This window comes from Eptesicus fuscus, chromosome 6, assembly GCF_027574615.1.
Source record: "Eptesicus fuscus isolate TK198812 chromosome 6, DD_ASM_mEF_20220401, whole genome shotgun sequence".
Classification (NCBI taxonomy): Eukaryota; Metazoa; Chordata; class Mammalia; order Chiroptera; family Vespertilionidae; genus Eptesicus; species Eptesicus fuscus.
This window is the reverse complement of record NC_072478.1, coordinates 15966731-15984052: the sequence shown is the minus strand read 5'-3', so window position 1 is coordinate 15984052 and position 17322 is coordinate 15966731. Positions and strand designations below refer to the sequence as shown.

General features: G+C 45.1%; 1 protein-coding gene and 1 long non-coding RNA gene across 7 annotated transcripts in view; one reads left to right on the top strand and one right to left on the bottom strand.

Moving 5' to 3' along the window:
- The window catches only part of GATAD2A (GATA zinc finger domain containing 2A), a 112609-nt gene that overhangs the window by 500 nt on the left and 94787 nt on the right, over positions 1-17322 (top strand). For 4 of the 6 annotated variants that reach the window (XM_028132397.2, XM_008156353.3, XM_054717238.1 and 1 more), the window contains exon 1: positions 15646-15975. The exons of the other annotated variants lie outside the window; for them this stretch is intronic. The gene's annotated coding sequence lies outside the window, so the exon portion shown is untranslated. Of the gene's footprint in view, positions 1-15645; positions 15976-17322 lie in introns of those variants that run through there. 6 annotated transcript variants of the gene reach the window in all.
- Positions 788-15576, bottom strand: LOC129149383 (uncharacterized). The gene is made up of 4 exons (XR_008556293.1): positions 15240-15576; positions 11431-11602; positions 1454-1562; positions 788-1021 (listed from the first exon to the last, which is right to left on the bottom strand). It is a non-coding gene; the product is annotated as an uncharacterized LOC129149383 (long non-coding RNA).

Genomic DNA, 17322 nt, shown 5'->3' with positions numbered 1-17322 from the left:
ACCTCTGTGAGGGACCCCACAGACTCCTTTTTTCCGAGGGGAGCCCCCTTCTCTCATGTACCCTCCACTTTTCTGAGGGGCCTCGCCTCTCTGAGGGCAGTTCCCCACCTCTCTGGGACTACCTGTCTTCCTAGGGATCTTCTGCTTCCCTGAGGGATCCCGCTCCCCCCAGGAGACACTCCTGCTTCCTGGGATCCCTCCACTTCTCTGGGGGATCCCCACCTCTCTGAGACCACCTGGTTTCTCCATGGATCCTCCCCCACCCCCTAATTTTCTGAGGAGATCTCAGCTTCTCTGAGCTGTTGTCCCACTTTTCTTTTTTTTTTTTTCCTTTTAATATATTTGTATTGATTTCAGAGAGGAAGGGAGAGGGAGAGAGTGATAGAAACATCAATGATGAGAATCATTGATCGGCTGCCTCCTGCAAGTCCCACACTGGTGATTGAGCCAGTAACCTGGGCATGTGCCCTTACCAGGAATTGAACCCATGACCTCCTGGTTCATAGGTAGGTGGTCACCCACTGAGCCAGGCCCCTAGGCTGTTGTCCCACTTTTCGTAGGTCCCCTTTCCCTCTACTTTTCTGAGTTGCTTTTTTCTGTCCCCACTTGTTTGGGTGCCTTCCTTCTATCAAGCATCCCTGAACTAATCTGAGGTGTTCCTGCTTCTGTCAGAATCCTTCTTGAAGGTGTTTTCTACTTTTCTGAGCTATCCCCACTTTTGATGGGAACCCTGCTTTTTTTTCTTTCTTTCTTTTTTATTGTATTAATTTTAGAGAGAGGAAAGAGAGAGAGGGAAACATGGATTTGTCGTTCCTTTTATTTATGCATTCATTGTTTGCTTCTTGTATGTGCCCTCACGGGAGATTGAACCCATAACCTTGGTATATCCTGATGTCGCTCTAACCAACTGAATCACACTTGCCAGGGCAGGATACTCTGCTTTTTGATGAGTGTCTCCATTTTCCTGAGAGGTCCTTTATTACTCTGAAATACCCATACACCTGATTGGATCCTTAGTTTTCTGGAAAAAAAAAAAATTACTAACTTTTCAAAAATTATTTGCCATTTCTTTTGGGTTCCCTACTAATCTATGCATCTTATAATGTTTGGAGGGGTCACTGGCTTCTCCAGAGGTTCTCCCCCTAATATGATATGTCTTATTCCTATGGGCTCCACACATCTCTGAAGTGTGTCTCCACTTTTCTAAGATTCCTCTCTTCTGATGAGAGACATGGTAAATTTCACTTCACTGAGGGGGTCCTCTTGCATTCAGAGGGGTTCCCCTCCCACTTGCCTGAGGTTTCCCTCATGATTTTCTCTTTTTTAAAAAAGTTGTTTATTTATTTATTTTAGATTTGTTTTCCCCCTCCTGATTCTTTAAGGAATAAACTGTCTCCTCATTTCTCCTTGGAACTTCAAGATTCCCTTATTTATCTTTGTGGCGCCCACTTACCTCCATTCTGGAAGGAGAAATGTGCCTTCCTTTCAGTATTCTTTCTTGCCAGATTGGGTGTTCTTCTCTGAACTTTTACCGTAGGTTCCAGAGACCAGATAGATTTTGGCTGGAAGGGAAATTGGGAGACAGATTCAAAAAAACAAAACAAATAAAAACACACATCACTGTTTTCTTGTCCCTTAGGACCTGCTATATTTGGGGGGAGCAGGCTATGTTTCCAGATGACCACTTTGGTTACTCTGTTTTTGAGCCATGGTGTCAGGCCAGTATAGAGGCAGGAGGGACAGGGCTGGAACATTGTCCTTTATCACACTATCAAGTTGTGGGACTGATCCACTTCCTGTCCCATGCCTTAGTCCTCCCTCTGCATAGGGAGTAGGGGGGAGAAAAAAAATGCTCCTTTATGTCTTTCTGCTGCATTTTCTCTTCCTAGGCTCTCTGACTTACCCCTTGATCTCTAGAGGCTCCTCAGTTTGTGGGCCACTCTGATTTGAAAGGCAAGGCAAGAAGCAGGAAATGGGTCACCTTAGATCCAGGAAGGGTGGAACAGAGGCAAGGGACAGGCGTTTTGACTTAATTTCTCTAAGTTTTAGATGACTTCAGGCTGGCCAAAGGAAGTTTTTACGTGGCTTTACAAATCTCATGTGTACTTTTTTTAATGGCCCTCCCTAGATTCCAAGTTCACTCCAGTAGCTAATTTTATCTGCTTTGCCAAACTCAGAGCTCTCTGGAGCCCAAGTAGATGAATGCTGGCATTGAGAGATGGTCCAAAGGACGGGAATGAACTCAGTTTGAAACCTGAGTAACTTGCAACCACTTTGTGTCCATGCACAAGTTTCAGGCTAAAAAAGTGGAGAGAACGTTCCTGAAGTGGAGCTTAGAAATATAGGCTGAACTCCTGTTTGGTTTAGCATTTCAACGAGTTCTGCACTCTGACTCTGCTATAACTGCAGTTCACTTTACAGTTTGACTTAAGGCTGTCTCTCTCCTGTTCGTTTCCATCTGGGTCTTGCTTAATTTGAGTTCTTTGTGAAGACTCCTGCGGAGGCTATAATTTGAGTTCTAAATCTGTCGGTGGACCATGTGGACACAAGTTTCAACTCGAGCTATTTTCTTCTGTGGAGAAGTGTTTGGAGTTTCCTGGGCCCTCTGTTCCTGGGGCAGTCAAGTCCAGGCAAGAAGGTGCTACAGACCTGGTTGCTCTTTTACTGCCTTTTCCTGGTCAGCTGTAGGTACTGCCCTGAAAGGCAGGGGATAGATGATGGGAAGCTCAGGGTTTAGGGCGTCCTGAGACAGGGCAGAGAAGTGCTGACACATTTATTATTTTAAATGAAACCCATAGAACCAGCAAGATAGGGTGTTAGGGAAGGGGGAGCTTTGAAGTCAGAAGGACCTGAATCAGATTCTGGGTCTGTCCTCCCTAGTAGTGTGGCCTTGGACAAGTTATGGCACAAAATTGGTATGTTACTAAATATTTAAGGGGTCACATCTCTGTAAATGTGTGTGAAGATGCTTACAGATGGGAAGTGCTTCCTAGACGTATGAATGCTATGAAAGAATGAATGAATCTGAGATAATGAACTGGGTGGAGGGGGGCAGCACATGGTTGGTGTGCAATAAAGGTTGGTTGTTGTGCTCAGGAGATTAGGGTTTTGTCCTATACTCCCAGGCCGGGAAGCGCTTGACATTCTGCCAGGCCAAATATGCCTGAAGAGAAAGAAACTTGGTATGTCCCTTGCAAAACCCATTGCCCCCTCCCTCCCAGGCTCTGCTCCCTTCTCCCCCCCGCCCTGGGTCTTGTAGAAATTTTATGTGTTCAGATAGCAGATGTGAGGCGGATTTGCTGTGTGGCAGACATTTGTATTTGCCTTGGCCTTGTCTTCTCCCTCTGTAAAATGGGGTAATTTATGGTGTTTTTTTTTTTTTTTATCCTCACCCAAGGATATTTTTCCACTGTTTTTAGAGAGAGTGGAAGAGAGAGGGTAAGACAGAGAGAAATATGAATGTGAAAAAAAAAACATTGATTGATTGCCTCCTACATGTGCCCTGACCAGGGCCCAGGCCTGGGAGGAGCCTGCAGCCCAACCGAGGACCGGAATTGAACCTGGGACCCTTCAGTCCACAGGCTGACGTTCTATCCACTGAGCCAAACCGGCTAGGGCAGGGGTAATTTATGAGTTAAGGGCAAGTAGGGAGATATATTACTGTAATTGGGCCATAGGCAAGATAGATTATAATGAACTTTAGGAATTGTGGGACGAAGATAGTAGGAGTACCATAAACCTAAAGGATCTTATCCATATTTTGGGACTGCTTGAATGAGTGATGTGCAGCAGTTACCTGGTGAGTGGTCTTTTAAACATTAGAACCTTGAAATAAGAACTGTTTTTTTAGGGTAATGGATCAGATTTGGGGACAAAAGACTGGGAAAGAGATGTATAAAAGCATTTGACACGACACAATAATAGTACATTGAGAGCGGTAGTGTGTGGCTTAGTGCCCATGAGGAGATCAGAATTCACCTTGAGCTCCCAGGATAGAGAGAGCTATGGGGGTGGGGTTGAGGGCTGGGGTGAGCAGGACAGTTTTTTTTTTTTTGTGTGTGTGTGTTTTTTGTTTTTTTTTTTGAGAGGATTCTTTCTTAGCAATTAGTGGAAGCCCTAAAATCATGGCCGTGAGTTGGGCCCAGCCTTTTTCACTTCCTAGTGTGGGTACAGATGGCACATACCCCAGATAGTTAAAACCCAGGGGGAAATAATGGGTGAAAATCTGAGCTAGGTCCCCATTGGGCTTCTCCCAAGTTTGAGGAAAAGGGGTGTTCCCCCCCCCCTCCTTGAAATATCCCCATTCCTTTCCTTCATGTATCTCTCTCTCACACACACATAAAGTGACTTTATATTGCCAAGAAATATCCACCAATCTTAAATTTCTCTTAATTCGTTAAAGGACAGTTATTCCATTCTATGGGAAAGGAGCAAAGTTTATTATTATTAACATTATACGAACTAAGGTAAACAACTTTAAAAGGGATCATTATCCCTTTTGAAATTATGCTGTGTCTCTTGTGTGCCATAGACTTCATTCTGGTGGATGGTGGCGCCACTACCAAGTCTCTTTTATCTAACAGGAAGTTTTTTAAACTTTTTTTTTAATTGAAAGATCCTTACAGCAATAAAAACCCTTGGATAATTAGAAGTGATATTGATCTAGGTACATTTATTAGATGTAATGTAATATGGTTATCCATTGGTGGGCGGCTCTAAAAGGCATGTGCGTCCCAACATTGCCCAGCTTCTTACTCTGGACAATAAACTGTTGATTTATATAACTGAAATAGCTAGGGAAGTCAGGGTTTCCTTCCTGTTGGAGACAGCACAAGGGGGCATTAAATCCCGTGGGATCTTGATGATAAGAAAGAAGTTGAACTCTTTTGGAACTGGGAAATAACTACTCTATCAAGTTGTTCCATCCAAATGAATGGATGGTGTTATTTTTGGTATTAAGCTTGACTCTATCCTCTCTGCAGCCTGGCTGCCTTTATTTAATACAAATTTATTCCTTCAAACTGACCTACAAGGGACGTTTGAACTCTCAAGTAAGGACTCTATTTACCACAGATTTTCCTATGTGGTCATAGGTAGGTTTTCTTTTTTTTTTTAAGTGCAATTTAAATTGGATTGAAAAATAGACTGTTAAGGCTGGCCAGTGTGGCTCAGTAGTTGAGTGTTGACCTATGAACCAGGTCATGAGGGTTTGATTCCCGGTCAGGGCATATGGCTCGATCCCTAGTGTGGGGCCCATTCAGGAGGCAGCCAATCAAAGATTCTCATCATTGATGTTCCTATCTCTCTCTCCCTCTCCCTTCCTCTCTGAAATCAGTAAAGAAATACATTTTTTAAAAGAAAGTGTTAAATATTTTGGCTCATGTAATTTCTTATGCCAGCAAATAATTCAGCAATGTTTGTGTGCCTGCCATGTGCCATGCTGGACACCTGAGCAGGACAGATGCAGTAGGCTCTCCAGGAGCTTACATCCCAGTAGCAGACAAGTAAATGAATGAATGAAAGAATATCATAGGGCTTCATTGGGAATATCCATGGGTGTTGGAAGCTTGGGGTGGAGTTTCTTTGATGTTTAAAAGTGAAACCTCACTACTCTTCGAATTTCCTCACTGGGCTCTTTGCTTCTGTTTCCTCCCTCTATAACAAGGCAGAAATTACGGCATTTTCCCAGTTGATTATTGGCTGTTGGCATTGGTTGATCCAGGATGATTGTGGCTGTAATTTTGGAGTAACTAGAGAGAGAGTCTGGGATGGTCCTGGTCAGGAGCACTTTCAGCTTTGCTTTTCTTGAAGTTGGTGGCAGCGTGTTTTGGAATCCTGTGGCATTTCTTCATGGCAGCGCATATTATGCAGAGATAAACAGCTCTAAAAGCCCTTCCTGCCTTGTTTAAAACCTTAAAAAAAAATTCAGACAAGGGAAGTGCTTGGCTGTTATTTATGGCATAGGAAAAGTGAGATTTCAAATAGATTGCTTTGTTGTGTATTGGTAGGTTCATGGTGTATGGAGTTCCTTCTGTCCTAGGGTTCCCTCTTACACTGGGTTTGGGGAAATGCTGTTTTGACTTTCCCATGTTGTGGCCAGATTTGATGTTAGTTCACATAGGTCAGTTATGTGACAGGTGCTTTTCTTAGGTAAGTGTTTTGGTGAGGGAGCCAGGGAGAGAGTGGATACTCATTTGGGGCACAGGCTCCCTGGGAGAGGAGTGTTTTTGGTTAGTCTGTTTTCTTCTTACCTTCTACCGAGTACTGACTCTGGAGGTGAAGAGGAAGGCCCAGGCCGGAAGTGGGCGTGAACAAGTAATGCAACTGTGCATGTGACTAGGCTCTCACCTCTGGGTTCTGCTGTCCTTGGAAAGTGGATGCTTGCTCCCTCCTCACTTCCTGTTCCCTAGCCCTCCAGTCTGAGTTCTTGGGCCCCAATTTGAGCATAGAAAACATTACTTTTTCCTTGCTAAGCTGATTTATTAGAGTTGGGAGCACTTGGCAGCTCTAGGGTTCAGCTAATGTACTCACAAACTCGGAACTCTGGCAGAGTGGCCAACAGGATGATTTCCTGTTGCATTATCACAGCGTTCCCTGCAGGAGCTTGCTTGTAGAGGGATGCTCTGGAGATGTGTATAGAACTTAAGGAAGCAGACAGTAGATAGGTACTTCTGTAAGAGTGTGCTCTCGAAGAATGGTTTACTGTTAATTTGCCTTCGCTGCTTTGTAAAAGTACCACGGGAGGCCCTGTGTATAGTAGAAGCTTTAGAGTCGAAAAGCCTTTGGTCTGTATCCAGATTTCATCACTTGCTGGCTCTGTTACCTCAGGAAAGTGACCTAACTGCAAGTGGCCTAAACTCTTTGAGCCTCAGTCTCCTTATATGTGGGGTATGGATGGTAAGCATGAAGTCAGCAATCAGATTATTGTAGACGCCTTATAAATAAATGGGTTGTTACAGAATCGTATCAAGGCTGACTGTTTCTCTCCAGGTTGGCACCCAAGTTTGGACAGCTATCTATGGCAGTTAATACTGCTTAAGATCAAACCAGTTCCCATTGGGCTCACAGGCTTCTGTGTATGACAAAGGCCTGTGAACTACAAGTTCCTGGGTTGGCTGATTTTTCTTATTGAGTTCCCTCAGTTCATTGTAGTCTTACACTGGGTGTACAGTTCTTGCCATAAGGACTTGCAGTGCCTCCTGAAGCATAACAGGGTAACTAGGCAAAAGACTCAAACCTATATTCTATGTGGCTGCCGTATGTGCTAGCAAAAGCCTCACCTTTGTGGGTGATGGAAATATTCATTTAACTTGCTAAGAGTCAGACACCTGGCTGGACATAGGAGCTCATAGGGTACTAGGAAAACACAGGTACATTAACTAGTAAGTTTAGTGAAGTCCTGCAGTTGTATCAGGGAAGGAGGGGGCGATTTAGAGGGTCAGCAAAGGAAGGGGTGATGGAGAGAGCTACTTGTTAGTAAATAGGTGGCTAGACATTCTGAGGAGAGGAATAGCATGGGTGCAGGCAAGGGCCTGGCGGTGAAAAACAGCCTGGTGCGTTCCCTTGACCTGTGGAAGTTATGCTCCTCTAAAAGTCAGAGTTTGACCTGGGTACCTTTTAAAAATATATATATCTTTTTATTGATTTGAGAGAGAGAGAGAGAGAAGAAGGGAGAGAGAGAGATAGAAACATAGTTGAGAGAGAAACATCATCTATGGGCTGCCCCCCCTGCATGCCCCCTGCTGGGGATGGAGCCAGCAACCGGGGCATGTTCCCTGACTGGGGAATTGAACTGGTGACCTCCTGGTGCATAGGACAATGCTCAACCAACTGAGCCACACTGGCCGGGCTGAACTGGGTACCTTTTTTTTTTTTTTTTAATATATTTTTATTGATTTTTTTACAGAGAAGAATGGAGAGGGATAGAGAGTTAGAAACATCGATGGGAGAGAAACATCCACCAGCTGCCTCCTGCACACCCCCCACTGGGGATGTGCCCGCAACCAAGGTACATGCCCTTGACTGGAATTGAACCCGGGACCCTTCAGTCCGCAGGCCGACACTCTATCCACTGAGCCACACCGGTTAGGGCTGAACTGGGTACTTTTAATAAATAAAGCCCAATGTTACCTTCAAAGGTAGGAAGTCTTGCCTGGCTGGCGTAGCTCAGTGGTTGAGCATCGGAAACAGGAGGTCATGGTTCAATTCCCCAGTCAGGGCACATGCCTGGGTTGTCAGGAGGCAGCCGATGGATGATTCTCTCTCATCATTGATGTTTCTCTCTTTCCCTCTCCCTTCCTCTCTGAAATCAATAAAAATATATTTTGAAAAAATGTAGGAAGTCTTATAAAATGTGCCATAGTAGGATTTAAGATGAAATTCAAATTAAAATCATATCTAAATTGAGCTCTAAATAGGCATTTTTAAATCAGAAACCAATGATGGCTTAGTGAAATCAGATATCTAGACTTCTTTGTAATGGTATGCAGTCTACATGGAGTTTAATCTCTTAAGGAGCTTCAAGAGAACAGAATTGGGGGCTGCTTCTGAATTTTTTTTGAGAATTTTCATCATTTAAGATCGTCTAAAATTCTTAACATAGCATACGTTTTTTAACTTACATGGCATTCAAGGTTTGACTTATATGTATATTTATAGAGCTTCAAAGCTTTATATTTTACTTCTCAGAATATCTCTATAGAAGGTTGACTTTTGCCCTGAATTTGAAATAGAGATCTTACTCTTCCCAAACCATAAGTTGGTAAAATGTAGGCCTGACTAGGTTAGCATGCAAAGAGGGCCTGGTGTTTGTTATCAAGCTGTGAAGGAGCAAACTAAGTAGACCCACCACCTGTATTTTTCTATTGTGAAATGCTGGGCACCAGGGAAGGAGGGAGAGTACCTACCCTATTAGGAAATCTTTGGGAGGAATGTTTTCCCTCCTTCTTATGTTAAGTTGGAAGATCTGCCATTTAACAACTAGGGAGTGGGGGGCGTGATGTGGATATCAAGTTTTTAAAACATGTTTTTTTTTCATGTCTAAATCAAAGATGTTTATTAGCAGACCGATGATGTGACTAACACTCTTTGCTGAGCAGGTTTGAATAGGTTGATCTCTAGACTTAAAACTGTCATATAGCCTTTCTTTTTCTGGTAGTTTTCTGATTGTTTTTCCCTTTTAATTCTTTAGTAACTTCAAAGACTTAGGCATTTTTTTTTTGGTAAGCTATGTATAGACAAGAAAGAGATATTCCTTGCCAACTGGTGACACATGCAGATGGGAGATACACTTATGTTCATGATGATACTTCTGAGCTGTTTGTATTTAACCCTTTAGAAAACCATTTGTGCTCAGAACTCTGTAATAGTGGGACATCAGGGCCACACAGAAACTAACTGCAGAAGGAGCCTGAACCCCACATTGCACAGACACAAAGTGGTTCAGAATTGTGGTTAGAAATGACACTCAGAACAAAGCACACACATGTTGACAAAGTGGCCCATCTCTAGAAAGCTGTCTTTCAGAGAACTTTTCAGCATACATGACAGGAATGAGGCAAATGGTGCTGATCTGTTTCCCATAAACTCCTCATCTAGTGTAAGAATGTTGTGATTTAAAAAATGACATTTGTTGCCGAGGCTGGTTTGGCTCAGTGGATAGAGCGTCGGTCTGCGGACTGAAGGGTCCCAGGTTCGATTCCAGTCAAGGGCATGTGCATTGGTTGCGGGCACATCCCCGGTGGGGGGTGTGCGGGAGGCAGCTGGTCGATGTTTCTCTCTCATTGATGTTTCTGGCTCTCTATCCCTCTCCCTTCCTCTCTGTAAAAAATCAATAAAATATATTTTTAAAAAAAATGACATTTGTTGCCTGGCCGGTGTGGCTCAGTGATTGAGCATCGACCTATGAACCAGGTTGGATTCTCCGTCAGGGCACGTGCCCAGGTTGTGGGCTTGATCTTCAGTAGGGGGCGTGCAGGAGGCAACCGATCAATAATTCTTCATCATTGATGTTTCTGTCTCTCCCTCTTCCTTTCCCTCTGAAATCAATAAATATTATATTTAAAAAAATAAATAAAAAACATTTTTTGTAGCAGCTGTAATCTGTCAAGAGTATTGTATTTTTCATGAAGCATCAAAGTACTCAGAAAATCAAATTCACATAAAAATGAATCTTTTCCTTTCCTTTCCAACCAATTGCTTTGTAATCTCACCATGGAAGCATGAATTTGGGGTGAAATAAGAAACTTAAAAACAATTCTTTCTTAGAGATTGTGGTTATCTTGTCCCGAAACTTAGTGAAAACAGTTTCAGACTTTAGAGTACTAAATATGCAAAGTATGGAAAGTGGTTAGTGCTCTTGTTCATAAGGGTACTTAAAAAAACAACAACTCGGTACACTTTTGAATATATACACTTTATTCTTTAGAGAGCTTCTTAGAAAACAAGTAGGTCTGCTTAGCTTGTGAATTTAAGCAAGTAGTAAAGAGTTCATTCTGTTTTATTTTATTTTTTAAATATATTTTATTGATTTTTTACAGAGAGGAAGGGAAAGGGATAGAGTTAGAAACATCAATGAGAGAGAAACATCGATTAACTGCCTCTTGCACACCTCCTACTGGGGATGTGCCCGCAACCAAGGTACATGCCCTTGATCGGAATCGAATCTGGGACCTTTCAGTCTGCAGGCCGACGCTCTATCCACTGAGCCAAACCAGTTAGGACGAGTTCATTCTGTTTTAAGAGAGAATGGCATCGCCCTAACTGGTTTGGCTCAGTGGATAGAGTGTCGGCCTGTGGGCTGGAGGGTCCCAGGTTTGATTCTGGCCAAGGGCATGTACCTTGGTTGCAGGCACATCCCCAGTAAGGGGGTGTGCAGGAGGCAGCTGATCGATGTTTCTCTCATCGATGTTTCTAACTCTCTATCCCTTTCCCTTCCTCTCTGTAAAAATCAATAAAAATATTTTTTAAAAAGACAGAGAGAATGGCATCTAGAAAGTTTAAAATATAATGAGTCTATCTCTTTTCAGCTCTTTCTGCCCCAAAGCTTCTCCACTTCAGGTGTAGGAAGCTCTGGCCTTTGCCTTTGCTCTGTCATTTTGGATGCCTTGGATGCTCATTGTTAAAGCTGGCTCAAATGTCATATCCACAAAGATTTGCCAGACCCTTCCCTAGGCAGAGGAACAACCTTTTCCTCAATCTTTTCCTATGAATGTTTTTTTTTCTGCATTGAAATCATTCTGTGTCCTTGTGTGCCACCAGCCTGTGAACTTCTGGAGCTGGTGCCAGTAGGCTCCTCATCCTGCTAAAGTCGGGATGAGTGGTGTCTTAGACAGTTCTTGTCTACTAGTGTTTATCATATAAGACATCTTAAATTTTGTCCCTCAGAAACTTTAAAGAAATTTCCTTATTAGAAACAAAAAAGTACAGTACCTTAAACATTCAGTAGGTGATGTTACTCCTTTTCAGTCAGTTTCACACAATGTGAAGCCTTTGACCAATTTCTGTTATAAAAGAGGACAGGAACTTGGATTTTGGCCCAAATTTCTTTTCTTTAGTCACTCTGTTGTGCAAGAACAGGCTCAGATGGTGTTTAGAAGTTTATCTAATAAGTACATTAGAAAGATAATTAGAATATTTTTGTAGTGGCTAGGGTGGAAGAAGGAGGCTTAGCTATCATTAGCAAGGATCTGGCCTGTGAAGGATATGAAATTTAAAGTGAATTTGGAAGAAAATTTTGTTTAACTAAATTTTTGTTGTTTTTTAAATTTTTATTGATTTCAGAGAGGAAGGGAGAGGGAGAGAGATAGAAACATCAATGATGAGAATCATTGATTGGCGGCCTCCTGCATGCCCCACATTGGGGACGGAGCCCCACATTGGGGACGGAGCCCGATACCCCGGCATGTGCCCTGATTAGGAATCAAACCTTGACCTCCTAACTCTTAGGTCGACGCTCAACCACTGAGCCACGCCAGCTAGGCAATAACAAGTTTTGAAAAAAATATATTTTTATTGATTTCAGAGAGAGAGGAAGAGGGAGAGAGAGATAGAAACATCAATGATGAGAGAATCATTGATTGGCTGCCTCCCATAAGCCCCTACTGGGAACTGAGGCCACAACAACCTGGGCATGTGCCCCGACCAGGAATTGAACCATGACGTCCTGGTTCTTAGGTTGATACTCGATTACTAAGCCACACCAGCTGAGCTAACAAGTGTTTTTAAAATATTATATTAACTGGTATCTGTATTTGATTGACTATCTTATTCTTAGGATAGAGGAAAAACTTCAAGAAAAGTATGGTTCTAGCCATAGTTGTCTGTTAAGAGTTTCTTCAGCTTTAGAATGGCATCTGAAGGTGATTGCATCATATTTCATAATTAACCCAGCTGAACTATTTGCTGTTTAGTCCAGTAGTAGGTAGACACAGAGGCAGCCTTTAGTCCAGGGGTGAGGAACGTCCAGCCTGAGGGCCATATAAGGCCTGCAAAATCATTTGGTCTGGCCCTGCCAAGGTATTAGGGGTGAGTTAATTAAATGTTTGATCAAATATAGCAGGCTAATTTTTAAAAAAATATATTTTATTGATTTTTTACAGAGAGGAGGGGAGAGGGATAGAGAGTTAGAAACATTGTTGAGAGAGAAACATCAATCAGCCGCCTCCTGCACACTCCCTACTGGGGATGTGCCCAAAACCAAGGTACACGCCCTTGACCCGAATCGAACCTGGGACCCTTCAATCCTCAGGCCGACGCTCTATCCACTGAGCCAAACCGGTTAGGGCGCAGGCTAATTTTTAAGTTGATAATTTTGTATGGCCCTTGAATGATGTTTTAAATATCCAAATGGCCCTTGGCAGAAAAAAGATTCCCCACTGCTGCTTTACTATAAGCAGCCTCAGCATTCACCAGCTTGAGCATCAGGGACCCCAAACAGGTCTGGCTTCACTGTCGCCTTTTCCATTTACATACCTGGTTCTCTCTTCCTATCTCAAAAATAAACCATGTAATGATGTCACCCAACCCCCACTCCTGCTTTCCCTGCTGGAGGTGACACGCCCACTGGAGCAGCCCACCTGTCACCAGTGCACACCTCAGTCCACAGGGGTGTGTCATTAATATGTTGCAGCTGATGCCTCCCTCTGAAAACGGTGATTGTCGCCTTGGTGACTCACACAGAGCTTGCCAGCTCCGGCTCTGGAATCCCTACATCTATCTCAAGTCTCAGGTCTCCCACCTTACCACACTTTGCTGTTTGTAGTTAATTAAGTTAGCATTAATCAAGACCCAGGTGAGGAGCAGTAAGGTAATATTTTGCTTTAATATACATAATCTGATTAATTTTTGTAGAGTACAGCATTTCTCAAAATATACAGCTGCTGAATTAGAGTGAGAATTCTGGATATTTGCTTTAACCTATCCTTGCACTTGGGATCAGGGAGCTTTCTGCATTCCTATACCAAGTCACCTGTTTGAGAATAAGACAGTCAGGTTTTTGAATTTGAATTGTTTTGTAGCAAAGCAAATTGCTGACAAAACTGGGCCAGGGTATGCCTTTTGGGGGTCAACACTTTGTATTTTGTATCATTTTTTTCAGATTTGAAGAATGCTTCTCTTTTTACCCATGGGAGGCTGTGTCAGATATTGCATTAAGCAGTTGGAAGATTTTGGGGTTGGGGTGGTGGAATTAACAGAAAAAAGTTGCCAATTATGGCCCTGGCTGGGTAGGTCAGTTGGTCATCCCATATGCCAAGGTTGTGGGCTTATTCCCTGGTCAGGGCACATACAAGAATCAACCACTGTGGTGGGGGAGGAGTGGGGAGAATCAACCAATAAATACATAAATAAGTGGAACAACAAACAGATGTTTTTCTCCCTTTTCTCTCTCTCTAAAATCTATAAAAAATAGTTGCCAATTATTTGTGGAACTTAACACAAAATTAAGATATACTGTTTTGAACTTGATGGGGAGAAGCACATAGTAGAAAAACAATTGTTTTTCTAAAACTTGTTCTACATTAAGTGTTTTTCAAGTTTGAGGTCAAGAGCAATCATGGGTCGAAATTATATTGATTCTCTTTTAAAAAATGAAATAGAGCTCTAGCCGGTTTGGCTCAGTGGATAGAGCATCCGCCTACGGACTCAAGGGTCCCAGGTTCCATTCCTGTCAAGGGCACATGCCCGAGTTGCGGGCTTGATCCCCAGTGGGGGCGTGCAGGAGGCAGCCAATCAATGATTCTCTCTCATCATTGATGTTTCTATCTCTCCCCTTCCTTCCTCTCTGAAATCAATAAAAATATATTTAAAAAAAATGAAATAGAAAATATCCGAGTACACCCTGGTCCGTGTGGCTCAGTTGGTTGAGCATCCTGCCATTCATGGGAAGGTCTCCCATTTGATTCCCCGTCAGGGAGCCTACAGGAGGCAATGATCTATATCTCTTTCTCACATCAATGTTTCTCTCTCTCTCTTCCTCTTCCTTTTTTTTTTTTTTTAATATATTTTATTGATTTTATTACAGAGAAGAAGAGAGAGGGATAGAGAGTTTAGAAACATCGATGATAGAGAAACATCGATCAGCTGCCTCTTGCACATCCCCCACTGGGGATGTGCCCGCAACCAAGGTACATGCCCTTGACCGGAATCGAACCTGGGACCTTTCAGTCCGCAGGCCGACGCTCTATCCATTGAGCCAAACCGGTTTCGGCTCTTCCTCTTCCTTTTTAAAGATCAATTTTAAAAATGTCATAAACATATTTTTAAAAAATAGAGTGCATTGCAAGTGGTAAAGGTTTAGTTGGTGAAACTTGTTTTAATTGTATGAATATGTATTAGGATGTATTATAAAACCCCCATTATTTAGGAGTCTAGATGTCTCATCATAAATTATTTGTATTAACGTGGGGAAAAAAAAACATGAAAAGGGCCTGCCTTTTTTGGCAATTCTTCAGAACGTGATCTTGACATTGAGAGGCTTCTTGTAATATTATATTTTCCCTATTCAAATTATGTTCTGCTTTATGCAGTTTAATATCTCCAAAGGCCCTGCTCTCTCAGGTTCACCTGTGTTTCACGTGTTTCCTTCATGTCACTGAGAGGGAAGGGTAAGATTTGCTTTCTTGGCGGGGGTTGGGGAGGGTAACCTTCTCCCAAAGGCACTGGGGGGCATATTGAGAGGTAACTGGAGAGGGAGCCCTGCCATCCCCAAGTGTCTAGAAGTGGATGGGTCTGGAGCTTACTTCGTAGAACTCTCTTCACTGCCATGGAAAAGTGATGCTCTTGAGTCGATCCCCTAGAGGGGAGCTTCTTTGTGACGACTCCGCTGGGGAGGCATTCTGACCTCGGTTTTCAGAAGCAGCAGAGTTGCTGGAGGTCGCGCAGCTCAGCTGGAGTGAGGTCAGCAGTGTGTGCGTCGCGAGCGCGTCGTGAGTCAGCGCTGGGCGCGGCCGGCTGGCTCTACGGTGGTTGAACTAGCCGCAACCCCTCGGTCCTGCACTGGGAGCCTGCCGGGGCCCGCGTGGGAAACCAAACCCTTGAGCGCAGTCCGGAGGTCGTTGCTTCCGGGGGCGGAGCCAGCATTACCCCGCCCCGACCACGCCCTTTACCCAGACCCCGCCCCTGATTGCTTAGCCCCGCCCAGCCGGGCGCGGGCGGGCGGCGTCGCCTTTAAGAGCTCCCCGGTGTTTTGGGGGCCGCGGGCCGGGCGCGCTGACCTGGTGCGCATGTCCCGGGCGGTGACGCCGGCGCCGGGCTCCATGTGTGCGGCCGAGGGGCGCATTATCTGGCCGGCGGCGCGGGCGGTCGGACCGGCGGAGCGTGCGCCGCGGGCCCGGGCGGCTCCACAGGCGGAACGAGAGCGCGTGGCCCGGTGCCCCCGGTCCCTCGGCCGCCCGGCCCCGCGGGCGCCCCCGCCCCTCGGCCCCACGGTCCCGCGAACCTGCGCGCTGCCCTAGGGCCCGGCCGGCCCGCGGCCCGGTAAGTTCCGGACCAAACTTGCTGGGGGCCGGGGGTTGGGGGCCGGGGCCAGGGACGCCCAGGGGAGTCTGGAGCGGCGAGGGCGGCGCGCACCAGACAGGGTCTGGGGGTCCTGAGAGACCCCCGCGTGAGCGTGAAAAAGTGAGGGCGAGTGAGTTCTACTCCTTGTATTGCGGGAGCGTCTTTCTCATGCTGCCCTGGAAAGTTCCGCGCCCTGTCGCCGCTCGGGCACGTGGGGGCCGGGCGGGGGTCTGGGCAAATCGCGGTGTCGCCCAGTACCTCCTGCGTTTTCACCAGAGCCAGGGAGAGGCCGGGCCGCGAGGCGCTGCTTCTGAGCGGCCCGGACTGGCGGGTTGGTTGGGGTGGCAGGCGGGAGGCACGTGGGTGCGAGGGGCGGGGGACGGGCGGGCCGTGGGGGTCCCAGGCTGGCTGGGCCCGGCCGCGGCGCTGGACCCCGTGGCGGCGACGGCGGCGGATCCCGTGTCAGAATAAGAGTCCCCGCGCGCCCACGCCTGCAGGGCTGGCCCTCAACCCTCCCCCCCCTCCGCTCTCGCCCTTCCTGCCTGACCCCCGGGAGTTGCAGGATCCTTCCCCTCTCTGTTTCAGCCTTTCACCGGGCCCTACTCTTTAAATTTGACTCACCATCTAGGCAGTGGTTGTATTGAGTCCTTTTTTCCCCACCTGGAATGGGTCTGCATCAGTGACTAGACAGCAGCAGCTGTCCTTTTAAAGGGATTATTGCCAAGAATCGGAATTGATCACTTCAACGAGGAAGGGCTTATGGGCAGGGCCTCAGCCTAGAGCGTAACTTGGTGTGTGAGCACACAGGGACCCAGAAATGAATGGGAACTCCTTCTTAGATAACTGAATGGCAACACTTGAGTACATATTTCTGCTCTATCCTGGTAATTTTTCAGGGATTGCTTGATTTTGTGTATCTGGCCCAAGGTCTTTAGGTGTGTAGTTTATCCTTATCTTAAGAGCTTTGGATTCTTTAGATCAAAGTCCGGGTGAGTCACTTGAGCCTTTTTCTCTGTTCCTCACCCTTTTAGTTCTTTAAGTTTTCTTGGAGTTCACAGTGCTTATTAAGTCTCTGTATGTCTGTTTCCCACAGTGACACCTTCTGGCTGTGGCAGCACAGAGAACCTGACCCACGGACAGACTTCTGTGCATTTGCTTCAGTCTTGCTGATATTCTTTTTCTTCTTTCTTGTGGTAGCGGTTACAAATTTTATTTTAAGTTAGATTATGTGAAATAATGTTTGCTGGCACCTGATCAGTATTAGTGATTCATATGGTAAGATCAGTAGCTTGTTAGACCTGACAGCAAGCTATGGAGGAGTGCTAA